Genomic DNA, 11,129 nt, shown 5'->3' on the forward strand with positions numbered 1-11,129 from the left:
TTTACTTCCAGACGAGGGGAAGTGGCTCCAAACTTCAGGTCGGGAAGCATCTCTGGGGATGCAATACAGGATTAAAGGAAATTTGAAATCGAACACACTTAACAGTCAGCATGTGGCCTTTATGGTCTATCTGCTCTGTTATCACTGTCAAATGGTACAGCGTTGTGCAAAAGTCTCAGGCACAAAAAGATTCTGTAAAGCAAATATGCTTTCAAAAATTAAGAAATTAAAAGTTTATAAATATCAAAAACAATACTATAAAGAATAGTGAACTGTTAAAAAAAAGCTAAATCAAATCAATATTTGTTGTGCCTTTGCCTTTAAAACTGCAAAAATTCTCTTAGGTAAGGTTGCTGTGCAGTTTTATTGGGGGTGGGGGGTGGAAATCGGCTGGTAGATTACCACAAGGTTCACTCCAGATGCTGTGGTCAAATCAACACATACAAACAAAGTGGATATGAACAGCAGGTCGGGCAGCATCCGTTGAAAGGAGCAGTCAACATTTCGGGCCGACACCCTTTGTCAGGACTGAAGAAGGAGGGGGCAGGGGCCCTATAAAGAAGGTGTTTCATCACCATAACAGGGATCGTGTTCCCCTTGTCCTCACCTACCACCCCACCAGCCTCCGGATCAAGCATATTATCCTCCGCAACTTCCACCACCTTCAACAGGACCCCACCACTAAGCACATCTTTCCCTCTTTACCCCTCTCTGCTTTTCGCAGAGATCATTCCCTCCGAGACTGCCTGGTCCACACGCCCCTCCCCACAGATCTCCCACCTGGTACTTATCCCTGCAAGCGTAAGTGCTACACCTGTCCCTACACCTCCTCTCTTACCACCATTCAGGGCCCCAAACAGTCCTTCCAGGTGAGGCAACACTTCACTTGTGAGTCTGTTGGGGTCATCTATTGCATCTGGTGCTCCCAGTGTGGCCTCCTCGACATCAGCGAGACTCGACGCACATTGGGGGACTGCTTCGTTGAGCACTTCCGCTCCGTCCGCCACAACAGACAGGATCTCCCAGTTGCCACCCACTTCAAATCTCCTTCACATTCCCATTCGGATATGTCCATACGTGGCCTCCTCTACTGCCATGATGAGGTCAAACTCAGGTTGGAGGAGCAACACCTCATATGCCATCTGGGTAGTCTCCAGCCCCTTGGCATGAACATTGAATTCTCCAACTTCCGGTAATTCCCTCCCCCTCCCTTCCCCCATCACACTTTCACACCGCCTCCTCTTCTAGCTACCTATCACCTCTCTCATGATCCTGCCTTCTTCTACTACCCATAGTGCTTTCCCCTTACATTCCTTCTTCACCTCTCCTGCCTATCCCCTCTCTGCTTCCCCTCCCCCACCCCTTGATCTTTCCTCTGATTGGTTTTTCACCTGCACCTTCCCCCTCCCCCCACCTTCTTTATAGGACCCCTGCACCCCCACCTTCAGTCCTGACGAAGGGTCTTGGCCTGAAACTTTGACTGCTCCTTTCAACGGATGCTGCCTGACCTGCTGAGTTCATCCAGCTTATTTGTACGGGCTGGTAGGTTGCTCCAAGCATCTTGGAGAACATGCCACAGTTCTTCTGCAGACTTTGGCTGTGACGCTTGCTTTTCTTTCTCAAGATAACCCCAGACAGCCTCAGTGATGTTGAGATCAGGGCTATGTGGAGGTCATGCCATCTGTTGCAGAATTCCTTGTTCTTCTTTTCATAAAGATAGTTCTTTATGACCTTGGCCATGTTTGGGGTCCTCCTACAGAAAGAGGTTGGGACTATCAGACACCTCCCTGATGGCAATGTGTGATGGATGAGAATCTGCTTGTACTTCTCAGCATTAGAGATTCCATTAATTCTGACCAGGTCACCAACTCCATTTGCAGAAATGCAGGCCAAATTTACAGGGAACCTCCACCGTGCTTCACTGTTGGCTGCAGACATACAGCCATGTAACGTTCCCCAGCTCTTCTATGGACCAGCTGTCTCCTATTTGAGCCAACAATCTCAAATTTTTACTCGTCAGTCCAGAGCACTTGCGGTCATTGTTCCCGACCTCTGTCCTTGTGTTTCTGTGCATAGGTGTAGCTCTTAGCTTTGTTTCCATTTCGGAGGAATGGCTTTTCAGCAGCAACTCTTCCATGAAGACCACTTCTGACAAGACTTCTCCGGACTGTAGAGGAGTATACTTGGGTTCCTGTAGTTTCTGTGAGTTAGAGCTGATAGCAGTGCTGGACTTCTTCCAATTTAGAAAGGGCATTGTCTGCTGCACTGTTTCCATGGCCGACCACTGCATTTGATTCTCAACCTTGCCTGTTTCTTTGTTCTTCTTCAGAATGTCTTCAGAATGGACAGCATGTCTTCAAACTTCTGTCAGCCGCAAAATTTCTGCTTGGGAAACACCTTGCTGATTCAGGATGATTACTTTGCCTCTTGTTGCTATGCTCATTCTTGCCATGGTGTAAGAATTGATGATTAGAAGGTTAAATTGTCACATCTACTGCACACCTTTTAATTTGGTTGTCCTTCACCCAGTTTGATTCCTTTAACACTCATTTCTGTTTCAATTAATCAGTCTACTTCGTTTGACTTATTATATTATTGATTAGCACCTGCTGATTATCTTTGCTTAATCATGCACTGGGCTATATACTTAGAAAATAATCATTTTTATTTGAAAAGTTGTCTATTATTATGTTACTTTTGTGAACAAAATACAAAAACAATTCTCTTTTAATTTAAGTTTTTGGAAAGTGAATGTTTGGAAATCTAAAATTTATTCTTTGCTACTGACACACTAATGCAGAAGACAAAAAAATGTACAACAGAATTTATATAAAAAATGTAGAGTGTCTAAGACTTTTGCATAGTGCTGTATATTACTTCTCTTCCTCAACTACATTTCCAACTTTGGAATGGATGAGCAACATCTAGTACAAGCCCATTACATAGCATCAACATTATTACAAGCCCATTACATAGCATCAACATTATTACAAGCCCATTACATAACATCAATATCTTCCAGTCTCCCATTATTAGAAAAAAATGTGGGTGCCTTTAATTAAGAAAGGCATTCAAGTTTTTTTTTTAATGACAAGAGACTGGGAAATACTAGTGCAATGTAATGGGCTTTTAATAGACATTAAAGCGCAAGGACTCACTTGAAGGGCAAGGCAGAGAATTACAAGCCGATGATGGTGGGATATTACCAGAGGAGATCCTTAAGAGATTGAGCTACCTGCATTTGGAAAGGCAAGGACTGATTAGGTACAGACAACATAGTTTTGAGCATCAGAAATCATATCTCATAGATTTTGTTGAAGGTTTGAAGAGGTGATGAAGAGGATTAACAAGGGCAAGTCAATAAATATCAACACAAACTTCAGCAATGCCTTTGATAAGGCCCTACGAGGTAGGCTGGTCCGGAAGGTTATATCAGATCTGATCCAGGGTGAAACCCTGTAGCCATTTACTTACAAAATGGGCTTAATGGTAGAAGCCAGAGACTGGTATGGAAAGTTTGTTTTTCAGTTTGGAAGCCTGTCACCACCACTGTGACACAAGGATCGGCACTGGGTTAATTGTTGTTTGTCATCTACAATATATTCATGATTTTGATGTGAACGTGGCATGGTTAATTGGTAAATTTGTTTATTATTGTCACATGTACAGCGATACAGTGAAAAACATGTCTTGCATTCCATTTTATTCATTGCAGCAGTGCATTGAGGTAAAACCAATAAAAACAATAGCAGCACACAATAAAATGTTACAATTACAGAGAAAGTTTAGTGCAGGTAATTGATAAGGTGCAAGGTCACAGTGAGGTAGATTGTGAGGTCAAGAGTCTGTTGTATTATACCAGGGAACTGTTCAATAGCCTTATTACAGCAGGCTGGAAGCTGTCTTTGAGCCTGGTGGTATGTGCTTTCTGTTTTTTTTGTATCTTCTGCCTGATGGGAGGGGGGAAAGAGAAAATGTCCAGGCTGAGTGCAGTCTTTGATGGTGCTGGCTGCTTTACCCATGCAGTGAGAAGGGTAGACAGAGTCCATGGAGGGGAGGTTGATTTCTGTGGTGTGCTAAGCTGTGATATGCCATCCGATTTCTAAATGGACATTGAACCCATGAACAATACCTCTCTTGTTTTTTTTTATTATTTCTGTTTTTGCTCTACTATTTGTGGTATTATTTGTGTCCACATTATTTGTGGTATAATGTGGTAAATTGGATCAGCAAATTTGCTGATGATACAAAGATTGGAGGTGTAGTGGACAGTGAGGAAGGCTTTCAAAGCCTGCAGAGGGATCTGGACCAGCTGGAAAAATGGGTTGAAACTGGCAGATGGAGTTTAATACAGACAAGTGTGAGGTATTGCACTTTGGAAGGACAAACCAAAGTAGAACAAACAAGGTAAATGGTAGGGCACTGAGGAGTGCAGTAGAACAGAGGGATCAGGGAATACAGATACAAAATTCCCTAAAAGTGGCGTCACAGATAGATAGAGTAGTAAAGAGAGCTTTTGGTACATTGGCCTTTATAAATCAAAGTATTGAGTATAAGAGTTGGAATATTATGGTGAGGTTGTATAAGGCATTGGTGAGGCCGAATTTGGAGTATTGTGTACAGTTTTGGTCACCGAATTACAGGAAGGATATTAATAAGGTTGAAAGAGTGCAGAGGAGGTTTACAAGGACTTGAGAAAATGAGTTACAGAGAAAGGTTGAATAGGTTAGGACTTTATTCCCTGGAGCATAGAAGAATGGGGGGAGACTTGATAGAGGTATATAAAATTATGATGGGTATAGATAGAGTGAATGCAAGCAGGCTTTTTCCACTTAGGCTGAGGGAGAAAAAACCAGAGGACATGGGTTAAAGGTGAAGAGTTAAAAGTTTAAAGGGAACATTCGGGGGTGCTTCTTCACACAGTGAGTGGTGGGAGTGTGGAATGAGCTGCCAGATGAAGTTGTAAATGCGGGCTCACTTTTAACATTTAAGAAAAACTTGGACAGGTACATGGATGAGAGGTGTATGGAGGGATATGGGCCAGGTGCAGGTCAGTGGGACTAGGCAGAAAAACGGTTCAGCACAGCCAAGAAGGGCCAAAAGGCCTGTTTCTGTGCTGTAATGTTCTATGGTTCTATTTGTAAATTAACTATTTAATATACAAATACACTTATTGTAATTCAGTTATTTATGTTCCATCTATATTTATCATGTACTGCTGCGCTAAGTTAACAAATTTCACGACATATGTGGGTGATATTAAATCTGATTCTGTGTCCACACTATTTGCAGTTTTTTTCAGTCATAGGCAGAGCATGTGCCATGATCATCCATAGTAGGATGTTTTCTATGGTGCATCGATAAGAATTGGTGAAGGTGAAAGGGGACATGTCAGTAGAGGCATCGTGAGCTATCCTGGCCGTGGTGTCGAAGCAGTTGGACCAGGACGGGCTATTGTTTATGTTCGCTCCCAGGAACTTGAAGCTCTCAAACCTCTTGGCCTCAGCACCACTGAAATAAACAGGAGTATGTGCACTGCAGCGCCACCCTCCCTTTTCTGTAGTCAATGACCCATTCTCTTTTTCGGTTGACATTGACAGTGCCATGTCATAGGCACTCTGTCACTTTCCTGTACTCTGACTCATTGTTATTTGAGATATGACCAAATACAATAGTATAATCTGCAAACTAAATGGATTTATAGCACGATCTGGCCACACAGTTGAGAGTGTAGACCCGGGGGCTGAACACACAACCTAGTGGGGCACCAGTATTGGCAATAATTGTCATCTTTAACTTTGACAAACTTCTATAGCTGTGTGGTGGAGATTATATTTACTGGTTGCATCATGGCCTAGTATAGAAACACCAATGACCTTATACAGTAAAGCCTACAAAAAGTAGTAAATATGGCCCAGTCCATCACCACCTCTGAGCACATCTCTGGAGAGCACTGTCACAGGAAAGCAGCATCGATCATCAAAGACCCCCACCAACCAGACCACATTCTCTTCTCACTGCTGCCATCAGAAAGGAGGTGTGGAAGCCTCAGGGCCCACATCACCACGTTCAGGAACAGTTATTACCCCTCAACTATCAGACTCTTGAACCAGAGGGCAGAACTTCATTCAACCTATGAACTCACCTTCAAGGACTCTTCATCTCATGTTCTTGATATTCATTTCTTATCTCTTCTTATTAGTATTTCTTTATTCTCTTTCTTTTTGTATTTGCACAGTTTTTTGCTTTTTTTAAATTTTTGTACATTGGATGTTGTCTGTCCTTTTAGGTGTGGCTTTTCATTGATTCTATTGTGTTTCTTGTACTTACTGTGATTACCTGCAAGAAAATTAATCTCAGGATTCTACGTATATGACGGCATACAGGTACTTCAATAATAAATTTATCTTGAACTATGAAGTTTGAATAATTGTGGTGGAGGTGCTGTTGTCTACCCGTACCAAGAAGAGAAGAAACCAGTTGCAAAGGTTGAGTCCCAGGTTTAGGAGTTTGGTGATAAATTTGCTTGGATTGATAGTACTGAAGACAATAGTCCAACCTAGGTGTCTAATGGATTTCCAGCATCTGCAGAATCTCTTTTGTTTATAATTATACAGTGGTTTCAGGTCTGAGTCTACATGTTTAGTGACTCTGTCTTACTCCATTAACCTGTGTTTAGCACTACATCCTTTATGTTAGTCATCCTGGTTTTTAAGTTAGATGACGTTCACAAGGGATGATCCTTTATAATATCATCCATTTTACATATGAATCTGTGTGTATTACATTATAGTGTCTGGTGCATTGTATAATATCCTCCAGCTTTGCTTTGTACTGCTTTGGCTCTTGGTAGGGTCACCCATGTCAAACAGGTCAAAGGGTAGAGGCCAGACTAAGAGTGGTTCACCAGTCCTCCAGGTTCAGGGGTCCAGCTCAGGGCTATCAACTATGACTTGTAAAACAAAATTTTTATGGAAACGGCAATGAAGAATCCTCCTACATCTGAGTACGACGGTATTCCTGAGTCTCCACCCAGGTCTTGCACGAATGACAGTAGTGAAAGCCGAGAGGAAGCTACTGACATGATGAAGGAAATCCTGAACTTCACCAGAGATAGAGGACCTTCGTAGCTGCCCGAAACACCAGTGGTGTACGGGCAGTAAGTAAGTAAGTCGTATTGTACATTCTAATTTATCCAATCTCTAATGTAGATTGTTTTCCTGCTATGTATACCTTCATACTCAGTGGCCACTTTATTAGGTACACCCGCACACCTGTTCATTAAGGCAAATATCTAATCAGCCAATCATGTGGCAGCAGTTCAATGTGTAAAAACATGCAGACAGTGCCAAGAGGTTCATTCATTGTTCAGACTGAACATCAGGATGAGGAAGAAATATGATCTAATTGACTTTAGTTGTGGAGTGATTGTTAGTGCTAGATGGGGTTGTTTGAGTATCTCACAAACTGCTGATCTCCTGGGATTTTCATGCTAAACTCTCGTATTTACAGAGGATGGCATGAGAAACAAAATCCAATGAGCAGCAGTTCTATGAACAAAAATGTGTTGTGAATGAGAGAGGTGAAAGGAGAATGGTCAGACTGGTTCAAGCTGACAGGAAGGTGACAGTAACTCAGATGTCCTCGCATTACAACAGTGGTGTGCAGAAGAGCATCTCTGAATGTCGAACTTGAAGAGGATGGACTAAAGGAGCCCAAACATATTCTCAGTGGCCTCTTTACTGAGTACTTACTGCACCTAATAAAGTGGCCACTGAGAGTATATTCAGGTCTTTATGTTATTTCATCTCTTTGGACATCATTTAACTGGAGTTGGAGAGGAATGGAGTAAATTCAGTGGGACGCCGTTGAAAGGAATGTTTCAATTTTTTGGAGAGACTAGATACGACAGATTTGTTTCTCTAGGACTGGAAGGGGCTGAGTGTGACCCCACAGAGCAGGGATTTCCAACCTGGGGTCCTTGGACCCCTTGCTTCATGGCATTGGTCCATGGTGTTATCAAGGTTTGGAGTCCCTGCAGTAGAGGTATAGAGATGATGAAGGGTGTCACAAGAGGAGATAGTAGGAAACCTTCCTTACAGGTGAGCTGTCTAGAAGATTCAGGTTTAAGGTAAAGGACAGGATATTTACAAAGGGTCTGAGGAAGATTTTTTATCACCCAGAGTGTGCTAGGAATCTGCAGCACTCTACCTCCTTGGTTTTAGAGGCAGGGACTCTCAGTAGGTTTAAGAAATATCTAATCAAAATCGAAGAGTAGGTGATTATCAAATGCACAAGAACATGCATGCACAAGGCAATGAAAAGCATAGAACACATGATCATCAAAAGCATAGAAAGTTATGGATCTTCTGGTCAGTGGGGTTACTTGATGGTCAGGATGGACAAGATGGATCGAAGGGCCTGTTTCTCTGCTGCATGTCTTTATGACTTCATATCCATCCAGTATACAGTACATTCTAGCTTGGATACAATCAATTGAGTTACATAGCCAGAAATATGTAGCATATTCAAAGAACATAGAACATTACAGCACAGTACAGGCCCTTTGGCCCATGACGTTTTGCCGACCATTTAACCTACTCTAAGATCAATCTAATCCTTCCCTCCCACATAGACCTGCATTTTACGGTCATCCATGTGCTTATCTAAGTGTTTCTTAAATATTCCTAATATATCTGCCATTCCTTATCCATATACCCACTTCTTTCTAAATAAGAAGCCTACCTCTGACATCCCTCCCTATACTTTCCTCCAATCACTGTAAAATTATGCCTTCTCATGTTAGCCATTTTTCCCCTAAAAAATTCGAACTTGTGGCCTGGAAAAGCAGGAGAAAGGTGGAGTATTCTGTAATGCACATTCTATAATGCATGATTTAGCTCAGGGATTCCCAACCTGGAGTCCTTACTTAATGGTATTGCTCCATGGCATAAGAAATGGGTTGGAAACTCCTGATCCTCAATCTCTTCTTCACCCTCTATCTGGTACATGTCTGGAGTGCGAATAAATAATTACCACTCAGTAGGACGTGATACCACATTAGCCAAAGGTTTAATACCTTTCAGAATAAAGCCAGCTTGTCTGAGAACTCAGTATCCAATACAGGCAGACTGTGACTGTGCATTCTAATGGTTAAGTTACTGGATCAATCTCCAAATGGTTGAAATATTGATATAGGACATAACTTTGAACCTGACAATGGCACTTAGATTCATGAAATTACATTAAATTGGACTGAAAGAACCAGTAAGCTGTAACACCGCCAGCTATCTGGTTCACTAGTGATAAACACAAGAGTCCTAACATAAGAACATAAGAAGTAGGTGTAGGCCATCTGGCCTGTTGAGCCTGCTCCGCCATTCAATAAGATCATGGTTGATCTGGCCATCATCTCCACCAACCTGCCTTTTCCCCATAACCCTTAATTTCCCTACAATGCAAAAATCTATCCAGCCTTGTCTTAAATATATTTACTGAGGTAGCCTTCACTGCTTCTTTGGGCAGAGAATTCCACAGATTCACCACTCCCTAGGTAAAGCAATTCCTCCTTATCTCCATCCTAAATCTACTGCCCCGAATTCTGAAGCTATGTCCCCTAGTTCTAGTCTCACCTACCAGTGGAAACAACTTTCCTACCTCTATCTTACCTATCCCTTTTATAATTTTATATGTTTCTATAAGATCTCCTTTCATTCTTCTGAATTCCAGTGAGTGCAACCCAGGTGACTCAATCTCTCCTCATAGACTAACCCCCTCATCTCTGGAATCAACCTGGTGAACCTCCTTTGCACCAAATCCAGAGCCAGTAAATCCTTCCTTAAGGAAGGAGACCAGAACTGCACACAGTACTCTATGTACCCTGTACAGTTGTAGCATAACCTCCCTGCTCTTAAATTCAATCGCTCTAGCAAAGAAGGCCAAAATTCCGTTTGCCTTCTTGATAGCCTGCTGCACCTGCAAACCAACCTTTTGTGATTCATGCAAATCCTGTTGAAGGGTTTCAGCCTAAAACTTCAACTGTTTACTTCACTCCATAGATGCTGCCTGATCTGCTGAATTCCTCCAGCATTATGTGTGTCTGGGATTCACTAATGTCCTTAGAGGTAAAAAAAAAATTCCATTCTTACCTAACTATAAGTGACTGTTGTCCAATTAGTGGGTTTCTTAAGTGCCCTCTGAAATAGCCTTGACTGTCACTGAGTTCACGCTCAGGTAGAGAGAGGCAACTAACGTTGGGGTTTCTGGTGACATCCCAAACTCTAAAGACGACGCAATGGTTAATAACCAAACTGATGTCAACAGCATAACTTGCTACACATCAAGAAAACATCAACACGGTACAGTACAGAGTGGCATGGTAGCGTTACAGATAGCATAATGCTTTACCATGCCAGCGATTGTGGTTCAATTCCCGCTGCTGTCTGTAAGGAGTTTGTGTGTTCTCTTTCTGACCGCATGAGTATCCTCCAGATGCTCTAGTTTCCTCCCACATTCCAAAGACATTCGGGTTAGAAAGTTGTGGGCATGTAATGTTGCCGCCGGTAGTGCCTCCCGCACATTTTCGTACTGTGTTGATTGTTGATGTTAGCGGTACATTTCACAGAACATTTCAATGTCCATGCGACAAATAAAACTAATTTTGGAAGTCACATTTTGAACCAAGCGAACACTCCTCACCACTTGTCTGTCCATTAAACTTATCAGAGCATCATCATGGCTCAGACAGAGACGAGCTACTACCACTTCCTCAGATTAGTAATAAATATGGATTTACTGTTCATCCCCAAGTGAGCATTTTTGTAAAATCCCACCTTATTTAACACCCAACATGTAATCTGCAACTAGTGCCAATAGTAATAATTGGCCTTAATTGGAGAGAGGGAGAACTGCCAGCATACTCAATGATTAATCGCTGGCTCCTAATCCAAAGTGCTTATATGTGGACACTATATGATAACTGATTATAATATTTCTGTGGTCAATGACTTCTGATAAACAGTTTGATAACCTGGTACCAGATACTGAAGTAATTGGCTTCATAATGGAGCACCAACACTCAGCAGAAGCCCATTACTGTTGTAATCGGGAGCTATCAATGCATTGAGGCA

This window comes from Hemitrygon akajei, chromosome 30, assembly GCF_048418815.1.
Source record: "Hemitrygon akajei chromosome 30, sHemAka1.3, whole genome shotgun sequence".
In the NCBI taxonomy this organism is placed as follows: domain Eukaryota; kingdom Metazoa; phylum Chordata; class Chondrichthyes; order Myliobatiformes; family Dasyatidae; genus Hemitrygon; species Hemitrygon akajei.